The sequence below is a fragment of the Capra hircus genome, chromosome 4, assembly GCF_001704415.2.
Source record: "Capra hircus breed San Clemente chromosome 4, ASM170441v1, whole genome shotgun sequence".
NCBI lineage: Eukaryota > Metazoa > Chordata > Mammalia > Artiodactyla > Bovidae > Capra > Capra hircus.
Window position 1 is genome coordinate 104,089,202 of NC_030811.1, and position 24,444 is coordinate 104,113,645.

At 40.3% G+C, this 24,444-nt stretch overlaps 1 protein-coding gene across 1 annotated transcript in view; it reads right to left on the bottom strand.

Annotated features, from left to right (window-relative positions):
• The window catches only part of NXPH1 (neurexophilin 1), a 363,669-nt gene that overhangs the window by 330,333 nt on the left and 8,892 nt on the right, over positions 1-24,444 (bottom strand). The gene's annotated exons all lie outside the window — the stretch shown is intronic.

A 24,444-nucleotide genomic window follows, 5' to 3' on the forward strand; every position in this document is an offset into this window, starting at 1 on the left:
CAAAAATTTCCAAATATAAAGAGCCAAAAGGAAAGAAAATGAAAGATGGGGTAATGTAATGAGGTCCAGAAACTTTCATCTATATGATTTCATTTATTTCTCACACAGTCTTGGGAGATGGTAACTATAATCTCCCTACTTACAGATACAACAACAGAGTCTTGGCTATTGTTAAGTAATTTTGCCAAAAATAGGCAACCAGTGATTGGGAGTGCTGAGATTCAAGTTCAAGTATGTCTGGCCCAAGGCCCATGGTGTTTCACTTTCTACTTCTCATTATGCAAGGAAACAAAAACTCTTGAATACAAGAAGTAAAAACCTTGCAGATTCATTGCACTTAACCTACACCTTTTCTGAAAAAATCAGAGCTAGGCACATCCAATGGTCCAAGCAACATTTGAAAGCTGGTCTTCTTACTGAAAACCTTCCCACTGAAAACCTTCCCACTGATTCCATTCTCTTACTAACAAAACAGACTTACTCGAAACAGACTTGCCTCAGCAAACTCTTAAGCCAAGTATCATGCAAAGAGGAATCAATTTTGCTATCAAGGCTTAAACACCTAGATATGCACACTGTTGTTTGACTTTTTAAAAATTTATCCTTAATGGAATCTAATCCAAAACCACCAGAGTGACAAGAAAAGATATAAAGAAAGCCCCTTTTTACCTTCATCTTCCTTTGGAACAATACGTCTGGGGCCCTTAGGAAGAATGAATGAAAAAGAACAGAGGTGTAAAATTGGCATATGACAAATTTAAGATAAAATTAGTAAACTATTAATAGGACTTCCCTGTAGCTCAAATGGTAAAGAATTTGCCTGCAGTGCAGGAGACCAGGGTTCAATCTCTGGGTTGGAAAGATCCTCTGGAGAAGGTTATGGCAATCCACTCCAGTATTCTTGCCTGGAGAATCCCATGGACAGAGGAGCCTGGTGGGCTATAGTCCATGGGGTCACAAAGAGTCAGACACGACTAAGCAACTAACACACACACACACACACACAAACATAATAGATTGTCACTCTTCTTTTATTGAAGCATAGTTGATTTACAGTGTTGTGTTAGTTTCTGGTGTACAGCAAAGTGACTCAGATATACATAGAGATATAGGTTAAAATATCTATTAATATATCTATAAGGAGAAGGGGACGACAGAGGATGAGATGGCTGGATGGCATCACCGACTTGACAGACGTGAGTCTGAGTGAACTCTGGGAGTTGGTGATGGACAAGGAGGCCTGGCGTGCCGCAGTTCATGGGGTCGCAAAGAGTCGGACACGACTGAGCGACTGAACTGACTGACTGATGTTCTTTACAGAAACGTTTCCATTATTAGTTAATACAAGGTATTAATGGGGCTTCCCAGGTAGCACAGTGGTAAAGAATCCACCTGCCAAGCAGGAAACACAGGTTTGATCCCTGGATCGGGAATATCCCTGGAGAAGGAAATGGCTACCCACTCCAGTATTCTCACCTGGAAAATCCCATGGACAGAGGAGCCTGGAGGGCTACAGTCCATTGGGCCACAAAGAGTCAAACACAACTAGTGACCGAGCACACACAAGGCATTAAATGTAGTTCCCTGGGCTAAATTTGTAAATAAAACATTTATTAAGTTCCTGTTATATGCAGAGAAATTTTTACTTATCTGAACAAAACTAACAAGGGACCTAGAAAAACAAGAAATGTCACATAACAAACTGTAATCCTAAGAAAAGCCACTTACTTCATTAAACTTTGTGGGTCAGCATGGCACAGCTCAGTTTGGCTAAGCATTCATATTTTATATGCCTCGTGGCTATTTTCATTTTCAAAGGGTCTCCAACCCTATATCATTCATTCATGAATTCATTCATGTAACAAATATTTATTGCCTACTCAGCTCTTTTTGTTTTCTATCATTTTCCTCACAGATACACAGATTTCATAATGGGATTTACTCCTATTACTCAACCATAATTTTTTCCCCTTAAATTTCCTTTATCTTTTCCACTTCATTTCATTCAGTATATTTGTCTTCCCAACCTCACAGTTTCTTCCAGCCTTGAGGACTCACAGTGGACAAGTTTAATAGGCTGGAATCAAAGTTGAAGTCATTAGCAGGGGAAAATAGTGTGTGCTTGTGCATAAATATTTCCAGCAAGATGGAGAGAGCAGCATAGCACACACAATTACACATTTTCCCAAATTAAACTGAAAATGCAGTTGAACATTTCAAAACTCTGGCACTCAAAGTTGTTTTCACTGTTGATATAATTATACTATTGGGCAATTTAATTAATTTTGTGTTTTATTACAAAAGTTCATGATTCTGCCTAAATAGAATTAAATTAATGGAATATAAATCAGTCTGTCACATCTCCAAGAATTTTCATGAAGGGTATCTGGCTTTAATTTGTAAAATCCAGTAAAGTCTCTACATGATAAAATTAATCATCCTTCTCTCATATCATTTCATCTAAAATTCAGGTTAAAAATGAATAATTTTATGTTCTCATTAACCATTTTGTTGCAAAATACTAACATTCTTAGAGAAACATTAAATTAGACCACAGAGACAATTCAAAATGTTTGTTTAGTTGACTCCTTCTTCTTGGAAAAAAAAAAAAGAAATCAGAGAAAAATCATTAGTAGATCAGCATCAAAACACTACTATACGGTAAAGGGACTAAGGGGATTGTTTTATGTAATTGTAAGTTGATGGCTAAGAATGCCCAGGACAATAATCAGTTTATAAATTTAGTTTAAGAAAAAGAGGGTGTAATTTGCTCCTTCTTAACCTTACCCTAAAATTCCATTTCCATGCCAAAAAGCATCTCTTCAAAAAGTTGTGTAACGTGGTGGTTTCCATCAAGATCATTTCAACCCAGAAATGTACTGTTTTACCCAAAATTCTCACTCTACTATATCACAGTAACATTACTTTCCTTCTCCACTCTACCCCTCCTTCTTTCTCCATCCCTCTCATTCCTCCCCCCCCCCATCTCTAACGGATTGCAGATTACTCTTTTCAACACCCCTATTAAATAGCTAAGCAAATACCACAGTCATCAGTTAGTTCAGTTCAGTTCAGTCGCTCAGTTGTGTCCGACTCTTGGCGACCCCATGAATCGCAGCACCCCAGGCCTCCCTGTCCATGTCAGTTAACAGATGAGAAAATTGAGACTTGGACTGCTGAATGACTTTGAGAGTAGTTTAGGGTAGGAAAAATACTGAAGAATTTGAAGTCAGGGGTCCCAGATTCTATTCCTTACTACCCCTGCAGTGAGCTAGGTGCTCCTGGATTTGACAGCTCTTCATTTTTCAGCTCATTTTCTTTAGCAATAAGATGAAACTTAGTATAAATCAACTGTAAAGTACATTTCAGCTCTAAATTATAAGCCTTGTCCAACACTGAGAGAATGAGTATTAGGAAGTATGTGTGTGTATGTGTAAGTGTGTGTGTGTATGTGTATGTGTGTGTGTGTGCATATGTGCTCTCAGTAATGTCTGACTCTGCAACACTATGGACTGTAGCCTGCCAGACTCCTCTGCCCATGGGATTCTCCAGGGAAGAATACTGGAGCGGATTGCCATTTCCTCTTCCACGGGATCTTTCTGACCCAGGAATTAAACCCCCTCTCCTTAGTCTCCTACATTAGCAGGTGGATTCTTTATCACTGTGCAACCAAGGAAGTCCAGGAATTAGGCTGCATGCACGTGTGTGCGTGTGTGCACACATGCTTAGCCACTCAGTCATGTCTGACTCTTTGCGAGCCTTTGGACTATACCCCACCACGCTCCTCTGTCCATGGAATTTTTCAGGCAAGGATACTGGACTGGAGCAGGTTGTCAGGTCATTCTCCAGGGGATCTTCCCGACCCAGGGATAGAACCCACGTTTCCTGTGTCTCCTGCATTGCAGGCAGATTCTTGACTCACTGAAACACTGGGGAGAATTAGGATACAGGTCTTCAATTACTCATCCAGTCCTCTATCCACTGCTTAAGTCAACAAACCTGAAAGTCAAAGATCCTCCCTGCCTCTTTGGAACATCTTTGTTCATCATCTCCCCTCAAAACAATCCAACAGACTATGAAGGTAAAAGGGCAAAATATGTGAAATTTCATTAGACATCAATTCATTCAGACCCTGATATTATTTCTGTGGGCCAGCAATTACCTTAATAACTTTTTAAAAATGTATCAATTCAGTTAAAACAAAGCTCAAAGAAGGAAATAAAAAGATTTAGTATGACATTATTAAGAGCTGCTCCAGGAACCTGGCCCAACCTTAAACAAGTAAGTGAACTGGAACTGGTCTGAATAATTCCTAAATTTGTTTATAGTTCTGAAAATTTTAATTGTTTCAATCAATGGCAATGAAGATTATAGAAATGCTTGCCTTAGTCTTCAAAGAAACACACATACACACACACAGATAAAAATAGCCTGCACCTAGTCTTTGCCAAGGGCTTCCCAGGTGGCATTAGTGGTAAAGAACCTGTCTGCCAATGCAGGTAGACTTAAGAGACACAGGTTCGACCCCTGGGTCAGGAAGATCCCCTGGAGGAGGACACAGCAACCCACTCCAGTATTCTTGCCTGGAGAATCCTATGGACAGGGGAGCCTGACAGGCTACAATCCATAGGGTAGCATAGAGTCGGACACAACTGAAACAAGCGACTCAGCACGCATGCACGCAGTCTTTGCCAGAAGACTGCGAAGCAAGGGTAGATATGCAAGTATTTTACGTGGATCCTCACTGAGCACTCAGTCCAAAAAGAATGCCAAGAAAATCTAAGCATGAACAATGAGGGAGAGTGCCAGTAGCTATGAGACCTAATGGACCAATGAAATTGGTTTGCCTGCTTTCTGAGGCTTCTTTCAGATGTTTTTGGAGAAAAAAAAATTCGCCAAGAATTAGGGCAATGAAAAGCATCCTACCAATGAAAAATATGGTATGTGACTAGACCCTCAGTTTCTCAACTATGTCAAGGATTTGGGCCTCCAGGCCGAGCTGTCACAGGCACCATGATTCTTAACAACGTAGCTTGATAAATGTTTTCTCTGTCAGAGTACCAATTCTGACCCAGCATATACTAGTCACAGGCAGTATCTACAGATTGTTTCTTTCCCCCATTTAGGAAGAAGCTCTAGAACTGCGTGAGAAAATTAAACTACTCAGACCAGAGAAGCAGAGATTTGTTTCATTTGCATCTGTTGCCAATGGCTGTAAATGGCTATAACACAAAGGATATTTCTTTAAAGCTACAAGAAGTTAAGTGAAAAGGCCAAGAAGTAATGACTCTTCCATAATGAAAGAGTTCAAAAATACCTCTTAAAACCCATTTTTGAATGCACAGAACCCATAGCTCCTACAAAATGTTTTTAGAGGTCCATCTGCTGAGCATCAATATTCAATTGAGCTTTATGGATATAAGAGATCCTCTCTATTCGACACATGAGGTACACTGTTCGGAAGTATACCTATGGTAATCTGCTACTATTCTGACAATTTAATATAGTTTGAGTTGAAGAGTTTATTTAGACAGTGGTGGGGGGCAGTGGTGCAAACGGAGAGTTAGAAATCATTGGCAAGGAAGTAAATTGAAAATATAAATCAAAAGCAAATCTTTGTTTTCAGCAAGCTGGACTTTAATAAATGAATAGATATAAGAGGGCAACCATGGCTTAAATTATAAGTCTCATAAAGCCAAAATTTTGTTTCCTTTTATAGTTAATTTAATATAGCTTTATGAATTCAAATACACAGAGTATGAGAAATAGAAAATCAAACATTTTTGTTTTAGTTCGTTTTTCTGCTCAAAATCAAATAAGCCAGAAAAATAGTGATGTTTTCAAGCCTGTCGAATTCCTTTTCCACCATGATTCACTGATCCCTGCGATGTCATGTCTGGCCTGGAAGAGAAGCAGATGTCATTCCAATAAGACCTCTGTTTCCTTGAACCTGCATCTTCATTCATCATTTTTGGCACATGCTGAGCACACACAGCCACTTGGACCAGACTCAAGGTCCCACTGCCTCTGAATTCTAAAGAGATGGGCAGATTACTGTATAAAATTGCTCAAACTACAGAAACCTTGAAATCAAGTAATAATGGTGAACAATCACAAAATTATTTATATTACTCCTGACTGGGGAATAATTAATGAGTTAATCAGTTATCACCAGGATGAACCAGAATTCTTTATCTCCTTTTACAAATGTTATGCTTTTAGGTAAGATCCCTCTAAATCAGTATATTAGGTTTTCACCCTTATGCAGACAGGGAGTGGCAGAATAGTGAAATCCTGTGTTTCTTAATTTCTCTTCCTGGCAAGGTGAAAGTTAGCAGACTTGAGTTCTGTCTCCAACATGTGTGACTGAGGTAAGACATTTAACTATCCTGTGCCTCAGCATCACCACTTACAAAATAAATTGCCAGCACCTAGCTTTCCTTCCTTCCCATTTCAGAGCAGAGGCTCTATCTAGAAAAGTACCTGATGACTTAACAAGAATGGTGAGTACCTTTCCAAAGAACGGTTCTTTTCTGTAAGAATCAGCAAATAAATGATTGGCAAAGAAACAGCCCTTAGGACACATGGAAAGAAAACTCCACATCTCATATTTGGTTTGAACAAATGACAAGCACACCAATGTGTATTGTATCAAGCCACTTTTTATTTTATAGGTGAGTGGCTTCCAATAGCATCTGATATTTAATATTGGCCCAGACACTTTTGGAAGAAGTGACAAAAAGTGGACGCTGATAAATATCTGGCAATTTCCTCTCAACTTGTGCTCACAAATGACTTGTGAATGTTAAAATTCTGGGCTGAACACTACTCAAATTCTGGCCCTCTCTGAGAAGTGTCATTCTATTTGGACAATGAATGTAACTCGGGCCACTAAGACTCTGCAGACAGTATACAGAAAGAGGGAAGTCTGTTCTCATTGTGAGCTGAAATGCCCTGGTTTGGAAATAAAGCTTTACCTTTCACCCTTCCGCTAAAGCTGTTAACAGCCTTCATTTCCATTAAAAGATCCACTCCTTTCCTTTTTCAATGGCACCACAAAGGAAAATAGGACCAGAGGTTACTCATCAAGACACAATATTCAGTATGTCCATTTTCTCCCCGTATGGAATATTACGTCAGCTGATTAAAGTCTTGGAATCAAGACTTTAATCAAAGTGGTCACAAGTTGATCTTTAGTTTAAGCCAATTCATTTTCCCTTCAGCCCTATACTACAGTTTTGCAAACACAGCTTGCAAAAGGAGAGTACCCCTTTTGATGAATTTATACATAGAATAATAACATAATTCATAGAATAATTCAGTACTCATTTGGGATTGTACAGAAAGCATGGCACAGCATACCATTACAAGTTTACTCTTGATAATTTGAGACAAAGATATTCAGCCCATCTGTCCACAATTCACTCCACAGTACATAGCGACTCAAATGATGAAATCAGTAGTAAAAGACTTCTCGACTCCATTTTTTAAAAATTATCCTTGTCTTTTGCATTTACCAAAGAAAAAAGATTTCTACACAATGTTTTTCCATATCCATTTCCCATCTCTGAAACACAATTTACCACAAGCACATAAATACAAGGCAGTGGCTCCTAAGGGTGAATATCTAGCATGGTAATCCCCAGGAATAGAGAAATACATGATTTACAAAAAAAATGTTACATCGCCCAGTGGGGATGTTAAATCTGGTTTCATCATTGAGACTCCAGTGAACACTGATTGCTAGAAAAGCTGCCTCATCCTTCCTGCCTTTCCTATAAGCAAGCAAATTTCTGTGCTCCTTTTTAAAGGGCCCTTTTGTACTCACTCTTAATTTTGAGTATATCATAGACTGAGGGATAAGAGACACAGTAGAAAATGGAAAGAAGACTTGGTGGCTAAAACATATCATCAGAGAATCTTCTGCATCCTTCTCCATGAATTGTCCTAATACTACCGCTTCTTCAGTCATTAGCCGCTTAACATGGAAAAGAACTAAGGGCCCAGAAAAGATGAGGAATTGTGTAGCCAGGAAAGAGAAGTGCACAACGAAGCGGAGACGGGCTTTGTTCTAGACCCTGTAGGGGTTAAAACTGACCATCCCCTTTAAACTCTAAACACCAAAGACACAGAAAAGTGTCCATTATTTCGTTGTTCACTCACAATCTGCCAAGCCACAAAGACAGTCCTCTATATTTTTCTTTCAAAATTATGTACAGAGTATATATTAGAAACATCATTCACTTTTGGAATTTATCAGTACCAATATCATGATAGTCTTCAAATCAATTAGATCCCACACAACTCAGTAATCCCTAAGCTGAGGAAGTTTAATAAATAAAACATTGAATTTTCTTAAAGCAAATGGTTCTTTACATGCTCTGGATTAAGAGCATATTTGTACTTTACAATATTTAGGAAAACACCCCCACCACAAAACGCCCTGTTAGGGATATACAGACATCTTGGAAACTGAGACATCTCCATACTTTTTTTTTCAGTGGTTATTCATGACTCCTATTTGTTTGGTTGGTTGGTTGTGTTTTTTTTTCCCTTTTGGTCTCTTTTCTGCTGATTAAAATATTTAGAGTCATTTTCACATGTTGAGTAACTAAGAAAGCAGACGATCATGCCAACTGTTCAGCATATTGAAAAGGGTAATATTTTTGTGATGATAGTTTCTAAATATAGAATAGATGCAAATACTGAATATTTTCTCTCCCCCTCCTCCTCTCCCTCACCCCCTCTCCTTCCAATTCAATGGAAAGAAAAAAGCATCTTTGAAAAGAAACATGATGATTTCTATCTTTCAGTCCCTTTTAGTTTCCAGACTGGAGTGAAATGTTTGGCCCATCACACTGTTTCTTTCCTTGTTCTTTCACATTGGACTTGGCAATGATTTCTTCGGATACGACACTAAACCAGTAAAAGCACAAGCAACAGAAGCAAAAATCAACAAGTGGGGCTATATTGGATTTAAAAGCTTCTGCACAACAAAAATAGCAATCAACAAAATGACAAGGCAACCTAATTTGCAAACTATATATCTGATAAAGGGATTGCATTCAAAATACACTCTACAAGGAACTCATACAACTCAACAACAAAATGACAATCTGACTTTAAAATGGGCAGAGGACTTGAATGGACATTTTTCCCAAAGACATGCAAAAGACCAACATATACATAAAAAGTGTTCCACATCACTAGTCATCAGTGAAATGTAAACCAAAATCAGAATGAGATATAAACTCACACCTGTTAGAATGGCTATTATCAAAAAATAAAGATATAAATGCCAGTGAGGATGTTGGGGGAAAAAAGGGAACCTCAGCATACCATCAATGGGAATGCAAATCAGTACAACCACTCAGGGAAAAATATGGAGACTTTTCAAAAATTAAACATAGAGTTACCACATGACCTAGCAATCCCACTTCTGGGAATATAGTGAAAAACTATGATATCACAATCTCAAAGAGATATGCACACTCCAATGTCCCCTGAAGCACTAGTCACAAGAGCCAAGACATGGAAACAACCTCAGTGTCTGCTGTCAGATGCACGGACACAAACAAGTGAGATATCTATACAGACACACACACACATACACAATGGGACAATTATTCAACAAATAAAAAAAGAAGATCCTGCCTTTGTGACAACGTGGACTTCAAGGGCATTATGCTAAGTGAAATAAGTCATATAGAGAAAGACAGATGATCTTACTGATTTGTGGAATCTAAAAACATCAAACTCATCAAATCAATGAGTAGAACGGTAGTTGCTGGGGCTGAGGGGTGGGAAAACGGGGAGAGGTTTGTCAAAGGGTACAAACGCTCAGTTACAAGTTGCAGGGATGGATCTAATGTATGCTATGTGCTCAGTCACTTCAGTTGAGTCTGACTCTTTGAGACACAGGCTGTAGCCCGCCAGTCTCCTCTATTCATGGGCTTCCCCAGGCAAGAATACTGGAGTGGGTTGCCATGCCCTCCTCCAGGGGATCTTCCTTACCTAGGGATCAAAGCTGTGTCTCATGTCTCCTGCATTGGCAGGTGGGTTCTTTACCATTAGTGCCACCTGGGAAGTCCAATGTACACTAACGTGAAGTCGCTCAGTCGTGCCCGACTCTTTGCAACCCGTGGACTGTAGCCCACCACGCTCCTCCAGCCATGGGATTTTCCAGGCAAGAGTACTAGAGTGGGTTGCCATTTCCTTCTCCAGGGGATCTTCCCAACGCAGGGATCGAACCTGGGTCTCCCACGTTGTAGGCAGACGCTTTACCATCTGAGCTACCAAGGAAGTTTTTAATGTCAAAAGCAGAGACATTACTTTGCTGACTAAGGTCCGACCAGTCAAGGCTATGGTTTTTCCATTGGTCATGTATGGATGTGAGAGTTGGACTGTGAAGAAAGCTGAGTGCCAAAGAATTGATGCTTTTGAACTGTGGTGTTGGAAAAGACTCTTGAGAGTCCCTTGGACTGCAAGGAGATCCAACCAGTCCATTCTGAAGGAGATCAGCCCTGGGATTTCTTTGGAAGGAATGATGCTAAAGCTGAAACTCCAGTACTTTGGCCACCCATATGAAGAGTTGAGTCATTGGAAAAGACTCTGATGCTGGGAGGGATTGGGGGCAGGAGGAGAAGGGGACGACCCAGGATGAGATGGCTGGATGGCATCACCGACCCGATGGATGTGAGTCTGAGTGAACTCCAGGAGTTGGTGATGGACAGGGAGGCCTGGCGTGCTGCCATTCATGGGGTTGCAAAGAGTCGGACACAACTGAGCAACTGAACTGAACTGAACTGAAGGTGACCATAATTAACAATACTATATTATAAACTAGAAAGTTGCTGTGAGAGTAGAGCGATAATATTCTCACTAAAACAACAAGAACAACAATGAAATGGTAATTATATGAGGTGAGGGATATATTAACAAACCATATGGTGGTAAATATTTCCCTATATATGTATATGTGTGCGTGTGTGTGTGTGTGCGCTAAGTCACTTCAGTCATGTCTGACTCTTTGTGACCTTATGGACTCTAGCCTGGCAGGCTCCTTTGTCCATTGGATTCTTCAGGCAAGAATACTGGAGTGGGTTGCCATGTCCTCCTCCAGGGCATCTTTCCATCCCAGGGATCGAACCCACGTCTCTTATGTCTCCTGCATTGGCAGATGGGTTCTTTACCACTAGCGCCACCAAAATCATCATATTCTACATTCTATCTTTAAATGTATACAATGTTATATGTCAATTATGTCTCAATAAAGCTGAGGAAAAAAAAAAGACTATGAGAGAGAACCAGCTCCAACAGACATAAGATAAAGATAAAGAAACCAGAGAGCAACTTGCCAACCTCTGCTGGATCATAGGAAAAGAAAGAGAATTCCATAAAAACATCTACTTCAGCTTTATTGACTATGTTAAAGCCTTGGACTATGTGGATCACAACAAACTGGAAAATTCTGCAAGAGATGGGAATATCAGACCACCTTACCTGCCTCCTGCAAAATCTGTATGCAGGTCAAGAAGCAACAAACAGTTAGAACTAGACAAGGAAAAACAGACTAGTTCCAAATTGGGAAAGGAGGATGTCAAGGCTATATATTGTCACCCTGCTTGTTTAACTTATATGCAGAGTACATCATGAGAAACGCTGGACTGGAAGAAGCACAAGCTGGAATCAAGATTGCCGGGAGACATATCAATAACCTCAGATATGCAGATGACACCACACTTATGGCAGAAATGAAGAGGAACTAAAGAGCCTCTTGATGAAAGTGAAAGAAGAGAGTGAAAAAGTTGGTTTAAAACTCAACATTCAGAAAACAAAGATCATGGCATCCGGTCCCATCACTTCATGGCAAATAGATGGGGAAACAGTGGAAACAGTGTCAGACTTTATTTTGGGGGGCTCCAAAAGCAGATGGTGATTGCAGCCATGAAATTAAAAGACGCTTGCTCCTTGGAAGAACAGTTATGACCAATTTAGACAGCATATTAAAAAGCAGAGACATTACTTTGGCAACAAAGGTCCATCTAGTCAAAGCTATGGTTTTTCCAGTGGTTATGTATGGATGTGAGAATTGGACCATAAAGATGGCTGAGTGCCAAAGGATGGATTATTTTGAACTGTGGTGTTAGAGAAGACTCTTGAGAATCCCTAGGACTGTAAAGAGATCACATCAGTCAATCCTAAGGAAATCAATCCTGAATATTCATTGGAAGGACTGATGCTGAAGCTGAAGCTCTAATACTTTGGCCACCTGATGCAAAGAGCTGACTTATTAGAAAAGACTCTGATACAGGGGAAAGTTGAAGGCCGGAGGAGAAGGGGACAATAGAGGACAAGATGGTTGGATGGCATCACCAACTCAACAGACATGAGTTTGAGCAAACTCTGGGAGATGGTGAAGGACAGGGAAGCCTGGCATGTTGCAGTCCATGGGGTCACAAAGAGTCAGACATGACTGAGTGACTGAACAACAAGAAGAAGACTGCCTTTTTAATTAACACAGTGTGGTACTGGTGCATACAGAGGCAAACAGACCAATGGATGAGAAACAGATGCAAGGATATTCAGTATATGAAAAAGCCATCATCTGAAATCACCAAAGCAAATGTAGAATTTTAAACAAATGTTGCCAGAATATCTGGTTAGCCATTTGAAAAATAAAATTGGACTGATACAACACCATACGTAAGACATAAATGTAAAATGGATCAGGGTTCTAAATGTAAAAAAGTAAAACCAAATATGTGCAAGAAGAAAATATGGATAATTATATATTATCTAGGTGTAGACTAAAGTTTTATATGACTCAAAATCAAGAAATAATAAAAAAAGTTGATAAATATGGTCCGATTAAGTAAATTTATTATGAAAGAAGGAAATTTTGATACATACTAGAACATGGATGAATCTAGAGGGCTTTATGCTAAGAGAAATAAGTGCCATCACCAAAGGACAAATATTATAAGACTCTACTTATATGAGATACTTAGAGTAGTCAAATTCAAAGAGACAGAAAGCATAATGGTATTTGCCAGGGCCTGGAGGGAGGGAGAAATAGAGAGTTGTTGTTTAATGGATATAGACAGAGCTTCAGTTTTGCAAGATGAAAAGAGCTCTGGAAATTGCTTGCTCAACAATGCGAAGATACTTAACAACACTGAACTGTACACTCAAAAGTATCTCAAAACGAAGATAGTAAGTTTTATGTTATATATATTTTACCACAGTGAAAAATAAAAATGAAATTTTTACAAAATTTTAACTGTCCCTGCGAGAAACTGGCACAAATTAGATTCCCAGGGAACAATACCTCATGAAATGTTCCCAGAAAAACAAAGTAAGAAACATACTCATGTCCTGCACCGTCAGATGGAGCAATCTGCATTGACGCCTCTTACCTAGGAGGGTCCACTTAACTTCAGTGCGTACATTTGCAAAACACAAGAGAATGTGTGAAGTGCTTCTGGTATCAATCCCCACAGCCACCTCACCCTATCCCCCACTTTTTTTTAATGCTTTATCAGGCACCAACTTCTATCATCCCATGAAAACTGGAAAAACCAAGACATGCCTACAGGATGTGTACTATAAAAACAGATCAAGCATTTGCACAGAGGCATGGAAAATACTATCTTCTGCCCTCATCCACTACACACTATATGACTTTGCCTAATTGCTTGAATTATCCATTATGAATAGCCCCTGAGTAGAGGTGCGAAAAAAAATAAAAACCTATTAAATCAACATCATGTATTCACATTCCTAGTCTCAAGGCCATGCAGAGCCCTAAAAAAAAAAGATGTAAACCATGATGAAGGATCAAGGGTGTCAATCAGGTTCTAGCCCATCAAGAACCGAGACATTAAGGAAGAAATTAGTGCCTTTGGAAGACGTAAGAAAATAAAAAATCGAATCGGAAGAATATTTAATAGGTCCACAGGAGCAGCTGTTTGAACTTTCATCGGGGATAGTAAGACATCTAGAGAAAAACGTATCAAAAAGACCGAATGGGTTTGTCAGCATAGAAACCAAGGATTCGGAGAGGCAAACAAGATGATGCATGCTCAGAACTCCCACGGATAGGAAGACACAAGACAGAAAAAGGGAACCTTTGACTACTCTGGGTTCTACTATGCCTCTTATGAAGTAACTCCAAAGTCAAATACATATACATATGTGTACACATACATACATATATGTATATAGTTGTTGTTTAGTCACTAAGTTGCATCCAACTCTTTTGCAACCACAGGGACTGTAGCTGGCCAGGCTCCTCTGTCCACAAGATTTCCCAAAAGAGAATACTGGAGTGGGTTGCCATTTCCTTCTCCAGGGAATCTTCCTGGACCAGGGATTTAACCGACATCTCCTACATTAGCAGGTGGATTCTTTATTGCTGAGTTACCAGGGAAACCATATGTATAAATGGCTTACATATACATATATACATATGTATATACACATATATGTATATATGTATATGAAGTTTTGTTGTTGTTCAGTCGCTCAGTCATGTCTGACTCTTTGCAACCTGATGGACTGCAGCACACCAGGCTTCCCTGTCCTTCACCATCTCCCAGAGTTTGCTCAAACTCATGCCCATCGAGTCAGTGATGCATCCAACCATCTTATCCTCTGTTGTCCCCTTCTCCTCTGGCCTTCAGTCTTTTGCTTGAGTCAGCTCATCGGGTGGCCAAAGTACTGGAGCTTCAGCTTTAGCATCAGTCCTTCCAATGAATATTCAGGATTGATTTCCTCTGGGATTGACTGGTTTGATCTCTTTACCATCCAGGGGACTCTCAAGAGTCTTCTCCAAGACCGCAGTTCGAAGATATCAATTCTTCAGTACTCAGCCTTCTTCATGGTCCAACTCTCACATCCATACATGACTACTGGAAAAGTCATAGCTTTGATTATACAGCTTCAGAATATGTGTGTATAAAGTTTTGGTTACCAGTTGGATTCTCCAGAGTTACCATAATGAAAGAAAAGTGGTCTGAATAATGTTTCAGATATTCTCCTCACAGCAAAAGCACATTATCGACAACCCTGTATGCAAGACAGCAAAAGAGACACAGATGTGTATAACGGACTTTTGGACTCAGAGGGAGAGGGAGAGGGTGGGATGATTTGGGAGAATGGCATTCTAACACGTATACTATCATGTAAGAATCGAATCGCCAGTCTATATCTGACACAGGATACAGCATGCTTGGGGCTGGTGCATGGGGATGACCCAGAGAGATGTTATGGGGAGGGAGGTGGGAGGGGGGTTCATGTTTGGGAACGCATGTAAGAATTAAAGATTTTAAAATTAAAAAAAAATAAATTTAAAAAAATTTTTTTAAAATAAAAATAAAAATAAAAAAAAGCACATTATCAACTTGATCTTCTTGTTACAGTGAGTCTATTTCTTAGAGTTAACACTGGTAATGTTCAGTCTCTGGGCCCTGGACCAAAGCAATTCTCCATGCAGGTACCACCCTGCAGGACCTGTGAGTGGCTAATAAACCAGTCCTTTTCTATCTGCTTTTTCCATCACTGTATAGTACAAATATTTTAAATGTCACCAAATTTTTAAATAAAGAGTATGGGATACATTCCATGAGCACATTATGGTAGTGAACTCTGTCTACCCAAGTTCATGAAGACCCTGAATGTCCCATAAGAAACAGAGCATAAAAGATGGGAATGATTTTCTTGCCTATTCAACAATTTTCTAATCATAAGCCTTTCATAAAGACTGGTAATCAACCTTTCTCAGCCACTGAAGATTAAGTTGTATATAAGATGACCATATAATTTATTATCTATACCACAACACTTTTGAAAGTAGTGAGAAGGTATTTTTGATATAGATGATAGGCATAAAACAAGACTGCCTCAAGCAAATGGGTATATTATCATCTTTGTCTTATGGCCTTGATCATTGAATATTCATAATATATCTACTCAGAGAATACTCATGACTAATACACTCTACAATTTAAAAAACAGTTGGAAGTTTTTGAAACAGAGAGATCTCAATTCATTATTCAAAAAGCAAGATAATCTCCCAAAGACAAGAAAACTTGTGATGACATTGGTCTGCTCATCTTACCAAAAATAATTTGTTCAGCTCAAGGTTAGTAAGAAAAAGGAACTCCTACTGCTGCTGATAAAGCCATCTGTGCTTCGGAAACGGCTGACAGGTGCCTCCAGAAGAAGCAATCAAAAGTCATTAACGATCAAAACCATGACAATTAAATATAAGGATCTATCAGAGTCTTATTATCCACATTTCAATGAAAAGAATTCAAACACCATCTCTCTCAAAAGAGCAGTTACTTTACTTCCTAAGTTCATTGGTTGCACTCTGTTATGAGGGTTCTCAACCCTCATTTCCTGACTGACCTACAAGGAAAGGAACAGTGATAATAATTAGAATAAGCTTGAGCCCTTAAAATTTTTCAAAAGCACATTCTCTCATCGCAGATTTTTCAGCCCGACTGTATTCTGGGAAGATCTGGCATTTTTAAAAGTTCAAAGTTGAAAGCCCACATTCTATAAATAAATCTACAATGAAGTGCTAAAAGGTTTATTTCTGATTTCTTATTTCACAAACTAGGAACTAAGTGTAAAAATATTGGGTCATAAAATGCTTAAAAAGTAGATTACTAGAAACTAATAGAATACATTATTATCTATTGAGCCAATGATGGGTCAAATGGCATTTTGAATCCTTGCAGAGAATATGAATATGACCTTCATGTATACCATTTACAGAAAGCAATTTTATTTACATTTTTAAATCCACATAAAGGTGAAGGATGATACTGCTGCAAAATGGAACATTTAATTTTTTTTGCCCCAAGGCATAACTGAGCTCTCCCAAGGTCAAATGTAGTACAAGACTGAAACGAAGCCAGACTCTCTACCCTCATCTCATGCCACAGGGCTTCCACTTTGGGCAGGAATATCTTGGATCTACTTTTATTCTTCAGAAATAGAAAAAATCCTAAATTCAACACAGACTGAGTAATTCTGTAAAATATTTTGTGAGCATTTTTCTATTTTACTTTTAAGTCACATATCCAACCCACAGTAAAAATGCCTATGCTAAGCTAGTTAAAGGTTTGGGGCTATCTTGACTATAAGGTATTAAGCTAGACCGATTTTTAAAACTTTCTTAGTTTGCATTAATGTGCAAAGATTTTGCTTATAAAATAAAATGGGAAATAATATAGGTTTGCATCCTCTGTTGTACCTGACCAGCTGTCAGAAAAATAAGACTCTCAAAGATAAATGCCATTAGAAAAACTAGAGTATATGCCTCATTAATACATGTGGTTGTATGCATGTGTGTGCTAAGTTGCTTCAGTCTTGTCTGACTCTTTGGGACTCTGTGGACTGTAATCCTCCAAGCTACTCTATCCACGGGATTCTCCAGGCGAGTACTAGAGTGGGTTGCCATGTCCTCCTCCAGAGGATCTTCCCGACCCAGGGATCAAACCCACATCTCTTGCATTGTCTCCTACACTGCAAGTGGATTCTTTATCACTGAGCCACTGAGGAAGCCCAGTGATATTAACGGTAACTCATTGATATTAATGGTAGCCAGAGAACTAACTTTTTTAAAAAGCAATGCAAAAACCGGGCACAGTATTTGGCTCAGGTTGTAAACAAGAAAGATTTTATCTTTTGCAGTCATCTCCACACCTTCCCCACTCTCAAGTCAAATCCAAGACACAAAATACTGTCTCTTTGTAGGAACCCTTCCTTAGTACCCAGAACAATGCCTTGGAAGAAAGCATATGGCAGCCTACAGGAGATATTTTGAGCAGCATATGGGACGGGTGCTGTCTCTCATCCCGCTAAACTATTTCATCTAGTACTTCTGGGGGGGTTAATGTGCTACTACATCCAAGCGTGCAGCTAGAATGAACTTCAGAGCAGAAAAGCAGCTTGTATCCCCTGTCCAGATGTCCTTGGACTTTAAAACCCAGTGGGCTGTACATTTGCATTACCTTGTATGCAAATTCTAAAAGAATGTCAAGTGTTAAAAGTAAATAAAAGCAAATAGTGTCCAAAAATTAATCAATACTTAAAATTAGATCTTAATAACTGTCCACAGTGCTTGCCACCTAAAATTAAAACATCACAAGAATTCTCATTTCAATTGGGCAATCTGTTCATTGGGCCTGCCACTGAATCATCTCTTCATATCTGTAAGCACTTGGATAGTTGTTGTAGAAATGTAGGCCATTTTCTTTTGTTTTAATCACAATGGTTACTATTCCCATTAAATTCATAAGGCGTACTGGGCAGCCCTGGGCAAACTATACAGCAGTCAACCAGCTACAAGAAGGCAACAAAAGATGGGCTCGGTCTTAGGGTCGAGATGTATGTCATCCCTGGAACAGCTGTGCTGGGAGCATGGGAACCTGGTTCATAAACCTTTCCCTCCTCCTTCTTCCTTTACTATTGATTTGCCACTGCTATGTGCCAGCCACCTTTCTAAGCTCTCTGAAGCATATTATTGAGGTTAATACTCAATAACAACTCTGTAGAGTAGGAGGTAGTGTTAGCCTCATTTTACAGGTTAGGTAATTAAGATTTGAGAGGTTAAAAAGTTTGCCCAAGGTCATAGAATTAAGAAAATACCTTGTCATTCTCTTTTCTTCTAATGAGGCTTTCCTGATGGCTCAGATGATAAAGAATCTGCCTGCAATGCAGGAGACTCAGGTTCACTCCCTGGGTTGGGAAGATTCCCTGGAGAAGAGAATGGCAACCCACTCCAGTATTCTTGCCTAGGAAACTCCATGGACAGAGGAACCTGGTGGGCTACAGTCCATGGGGTCACAAAGAGTTGGACACCACAGAGTGACTAACACTCTAACTTTTTCACTTTCTCCTAATAAGTGTTTTACCAATATCTTTTCCCTTAAGAATTGAAGTGAGAGGTAAGAGAGAGGAAAGAAAGGAAGAAGAGAGATTTGAATTGACTGAACAGGGCCTATTTTCTCTCTCCTGTGGCCAAGTCTTTACTGGACCAGGAAGCCCCCTACTTTCTCATCATAACTCTCCCGTTCCTACCATGAATTCAGTGTTGACACTGCATAGGCGCCAGGATATCATCCACCTAGCTTGCAGTAGTGGTCTCTGGGAGTATATCAGCCATCTCTGGGTATGTCGATTTTCTGTTAAAACTTCTCATTTTTTTTAGCGTTTGTCTGGGGGGCCAAGGGGGGAAACCATCAATCTGAGAAACATGCAAATCCATCTGGTCACACATTAATTAGAGCCGTTCTAATTGTGAAGGATTTCAGTCAAGAATGCAAGGTAGGAGTAAACCTCTCAGGCCAAAGCAGTTACTTTTCACGCTTCCACACTCTAGAGCCTTTCAGCCTGACAGCAGAGCTGCAGATCCGGAAAAGGTGCTCAGCTCACATGTGCTGCTGCCAGATCTGCTTTAGTCTGATAATGGCTAGAGATGGTGGCTGTCTCTGGTACAGCTATTCATAACTCTGCCTTATTAAATGCAAAGAAGTAAGGTTGAAAATATAACACAAGGCACTCATCATTCAATTACATATTTCTTGTGAAAGAGGCAAAAACTCTGCCATGTTCTGCAAAATCTCAACATCAATAGCAATTAAATTTCACATCAAGACCCGAGAAATACTACACTAACTACACATGAATAACGTCTTTTCACATGCAGTGGTTTGCATCTTTCTGCGCATTTAATTCTGTAAGACAGTAAATGATGGTGCCCTGGTACAAAAAACTATTCACAAATTAATTGGAAAAAATATGTGAGTAAAGGTATTTTATATTTCCAATTTCAGAGGCCATGTAGTCAGTCCTATTACCAACACCATAGCTGCTCCAACAACAAATCACAACTCATCATTCAACAATTCAGTCTTAGAATCAAACCTGGAATTAATGGTGGCATTTTCATTGAAAACTTCTCAAACAAAAGTATAATGAATCTCATGTAATCCAACACATGTTTTAAAGAGTATTCCATCAAATATTGAGCAGCATTAGTAATGCATGTAGATGACTGGTAAACTAGAGAACTGTTTCTCATTTAGAGGAGATGTTAACACAGTAGTCTAGTGGCCATTTTTACAAGGAGAAAAAACAAAGTATGACTATTCTAGAAGTTTACCCAGTAAACTCCAAGCAAAGTGGGGGGAAAGAGGAAGAAGATTTTGAAAATGTCACTATGCTTTCACGCTGTGTATAATTAAATTCTCAGGTCAATAAAGTAGGAGGGAAAAAAACGGCTTCATTTCCCAAATGAAATGCACAGTAAGGAAAAAAATATCCATAGTGGGGCTTATGGCTTGTCTTTGAGATCATAAACCAAATAACAGATTAAAGAAAAATGTCATCTTTAACATATGTTTGGAGGGAAAAAAGAATGAGGATTTCTTGTTTTTCTAAATTTTGCCCACATGAATGAAAAACAAGAAGAGATTTATTTTAATAATTTCACTGTATTCAGAAAGTCTATTTTTATGAAGTTTGATGCCAACTTAAAACATACTGCATAGAGCAGTGCAGTATCAAGCACTAGATTCCATTTTCTTATTCAAAAATGCATATAGAATATCTAGTTATACAACGCCAATAAGTATATTGTTGATCATTTTAAACAAAACAAAAAGGCAATATTGGAGGGTATTTTGTGTGTGTGTGTGTGTGTGTGTGTGTGTGTGTGTGTGTGTAACTTCATGGTAACTCATGGATCTCTTTGCAATCTGCTAAGTCAATAAATGCATCTTTCCTAAAATTTCGATTATGTACTTTGATGTTGCCTTCGAACCTTATAATCAGTTTCAAAACTGTCCAAGTACATAAAAGAAGAAGCAGCCTTAGGACTAGCACATCAGTGAACAAAGGTCAACAATAAATTTCCTTCGCGTTGTCAAACTCACTCAAAACAAATATTTCACCGAACCATTTACAACTACTGATTGCACACCAAACCTGACTTTATATTCTTCCTATTTTAAATAGATGTGATTTTTTACAAGGGCTTCACAAGTTAGAGCTTGTGAATGTAAAGCAGTCCATTAATTTTATATAAGCTGTTTTATATACCTGTGGGCCTCTAATAGCATTCAGCTACAAGGTTACAAGGAGAAGTATCATTTTCCAAAGTTCTGTTGGAGAGGTTGGCATATATATACTTCACTAAAATTCCAGCTATCGTGCCAATAGCTCTTCCTCACCCAAGCTGTGTTCATTCTACAGCTGAAAATACTGGCATAAAGAGAAGAACAGTGGAGTATCAGGTACTAGATCCCATCAAGGAAATGGTACTGTCAGAATCAAGTTGGAATTTTCAAGTCCAACAACTTACAGAAAGAAAAGAGTTCCCCCATTATAATTTTCCATGGACTCCTTCAAAGAGTAGATGTACAGATGTATACCCAGTCTTGTTCCTACATGTGTAAGTGTATTTAACCTGTGCATAGAAAAGGCTCTTCTAAGCCAGGACCTTTTCACAAGACTTTCTATCCTAATCTTTCTGGAAATAACTTATCTTAGAGAATGAAATCTGTGCCTCCTTCCTTTTAGCCTAAGACTGACAGTTTGGTTAATATTTCTGTTGATGTACAGCATGATGTCTCTATGCTGGCTCTGGAAGGCCCTATTACTCTGCTTGTAAATGTGCAGTGTTATGGGTCAGAGGCAGCAAGAAGCCAAAAACTGCAGGGCCTTGTAGCTGTATCCAGCTAGCTGCTCAGCTCCCCACATCATGCTACAACTTTGCCATGTTTAGCCTAGTATGTATTTCCAGCGAGTGGTTAGCCTGGCCTTTTTTTTCCACTAAGTTAGCACAAGCTAATAAAGGTATTTTTCACTTGATTGGGATCTCTCCTTAAATAGGCATGACTATGGGATAGGGTCTGGTTTCATAAAGACAGTCTTTTACCAGACTTGAGAAAAGTAAATTAAAGGGATATTTCTGTTGATATCAAAGCAGGCTTATTACCTCAATATAAGCACTTCCTTAATTTTCCTTTCTCAGCAGGCTATATAAATAAAAATAAAAAGGTCCTCCACTGGATTTATGTTACATACATCTCACAGAGTTTAATTATAAAGCCTCTGAAAATGAAGATGGTGGGGGAAAAGATGCCAATAAATCATATAGTCCTGGTATTGTGTTGGCTGGCTGTCTCTGCCCGCAAGGAAACAAAGACCCTGAGTAGTCACAATATACCATGAAAAGCTTGGCTCAGAAGAAAAGAAAATCCCAGAGGAGAAGGATACTATTATTATTCAGTGACTGGAAGGAAGTCTACAATTTTAAATTTTATTCTTGTCAATGTTATTATAAATGTCATTATAATTATCATAGTTTTACTTCAATTAAGGAGGTGGAGTTAGAGGTTTCTTTTAAGGGCCACTCCCTATCTTCTCTGCAGCACTGATGTGCTAAAATAAGGGAAGGGCGGTCAGATGAAGACCAAGCACTCAAACACAGACACACAGACACACAGACACACACACACACACACACACACACACACACACCCCTCACTTTAAAGAAGAGTGAAGACACTTGTACAGAAATACAAGTTCTATTCCAGCAAGGGTCTGCCAGAAATGTCAGGTAACTCCTGAGAGTGAGAAAGACTGTGCCATGGAGTGAGGGCTCCACAAAGGAGGAGCAATGGGGAAGCGCTACGCAATCTACTAGGCAGGACCCTCAAGAGTTCAGCGACTTTAGTGAGCGCATGTGAGGCCCACTCCCACTCCTGGAAAACTGCACCTCGCTGGCCCGCAGGCAAAAGGCCAGCATCTCACCTGGAGCAAGAAGAGGCCGTTCTCACTGGGCCCTCGAGAATACCCTGGAGGCGTTATGCTTAAACCTTCTCTTCCCTTTCTATTCAATTTCCTTCCTCTCTCCGCCTCCAGATTCGTTCTCCTCTCACGGGCTTCCATTTTTTTCCAAGCTGGCTTCTCACACGGGTTGATGGAACACTACCTGCCAGACCGCTGCTCCTTTAATACTGCGGGGATTTGCAGAATCGGGCGTCCAGAAAGGACTGACTCTGACGCAAGGGGCGAGAGCAAAGGACGGAACTTCCCCGCCAACCTTCGCCTTTGACACAGAGAACCCCTAGCGCCAACGCTCGGTACTCTCCGGCTCATTCCTGGACCAAATCAACGCGTGACCGCCGCCGAGGAGGAACCGCGCGCACTTTAAGTGACCGCGGTGTCCGGCTTTGGAGCGCTGTGGAAGGCCCCGGAGGAGTGTGCAACAGCAAGGGGGCGAGGGGAGGGGAAGAAGAAGAGGGACGACGGCTGTGCATCCGTGTTTGAGGAGCTAGGGTTGGTGGGATGTTTGTTTTGCTAAATAAATAAGAAGAAATTACCCCTCTCCCCATCCTGGATCTAATGATGATAGATTCCACCCTGCTTCAGGCCACACGCCGGGGAGCCTAACCACGGAAAATAATGAGGCTACATCCCCATTCGTCTGCATTAAAGGCGAGCCAGGCACTTTCGATAGCAAATATATCGATTCCCTTGCTCGGCCCGTGGTTTCTCCTGCTCTCCGTGAATAATTACTGCTCCTTTGGAAATTCATAATAATTAGGACCCCTAGCCCCACCCCAACCCGCGCTGCTTTTTAAAGGCGCACATCCTGCAGGGGGACTTGGGGGCCTCAGCCGTGCTCCCCGCAGGTGGGAGATAGGGCGGGAATCACTTTCCCCCACTTGGTTTTACTCTTTCGAGACAGTTGGTTCCCCTCCTCCTATCTCAGTTTCCTTGTCTGTCAAAAGAGGCTTTTACATTGTTAAAGACACTTACAGCTCTACCTCACTGGATTCGCTTTTCTGTTTGGGAGGAGGGGTAGATTTAACAAACTGAGGGAAGAGGGGCAGGGGAGGAGAAAGTGGAGAAAAAGAAGGATTCTTCTTCTTGGGAACAAATTCTGTGGCAAACACGTGACGCCGCAACCAGGGAGGGGGCGGGAGAAGGGGTGCTAATGAGAGGACCGCAAGAAACCTCGGGGACCTAGCGATCGGAGCTTCAGTTCATTTCAGTTCAGTTCAGCTTAGTGCTCCCCAAAGACTGGGAGGGGGAGGCGGGTCGTTAAGGTCGCAACTGGGCGGTAGCAAGGAGTCCGCGGAAAAGAGACGCTCTGCTTGCTGGGGCCGAGCCTGCGAGGAGCTGCGAGTGAGGCCAGGCTGCCGGCCCCCGGCGGGGCGGAGCCTGTGGCGCTGTCCGCGGTCCTGAAGAATCGCTCTGCGGGCCGCGCCTGCCCAGCCGCAGGCCGCCAGCCACCGCTCCATTCACTCTTCGCTCTGCGGCCTCCCTTCGGAGAATCGCTGCAGTTCTGCCTGCTACCCCAGGAGCACCAAAGCTCGACTGCGTCGACGAAGAGCTCCCCAGATGCCGCGCTTTGGT